Source organism: Grammomys surdaster, unplaced genomic scaffold, assembly GCF_004785775.1.
Source record: "Grammomys surdaster isolate TR1022 unplaced genomic scaffold, NIH_TR_1.0 185, whole genome shotgun sequence".
NCBI lineage: Eukaryota > Metazoa > Chordata > Mammalia > Rodentia > Muridae > Grammomys > Grammomys surdaster.
In genome coordinates, this window is record NW_021604630.1 from 3789396 (window position 1) to 3789855 (window position 460).

Consider the following 460-nt stretch of genomic DNA (forward strand, 5'->3'; position numbering starts at 1 on the left):
ACTCAGGAGTGAATGTATCCACTCACTTGTGTACCCACATGAGGAGAGGTCCTCCCTAACAGGGCACATCCTGCTCCATAAACAGGACAGCTGGTCCCTGCAAGCAGACTAGAGTCCAGAACATTTTGCTTAGAGAAGAGGATCAATATTCTGATAACAGAGCCAGTCTGTATCAAAATACACACACGATAACCTGTGTATATCACAGTCAAGTTTACAAAATACCAGCTGTCCACGATGTCACTCATCTATTCCCCAGCAACCCAGTGAAGTGTCGGGCAAGGGTCCTATCTTGCTTTCAGATGAATCACAGAGTTGAAGCTACTTTTACAAGATCACACAATTGGTTGATGACCAATTGAGTTGAGCCACCACCCAAAATTGCCAACCCAGAGGGAAAACCATACATCTTTTTTTCCTTTCCTTTCCTTTCCTTTCCTTTCCTTTCCTTTCCTTTCCT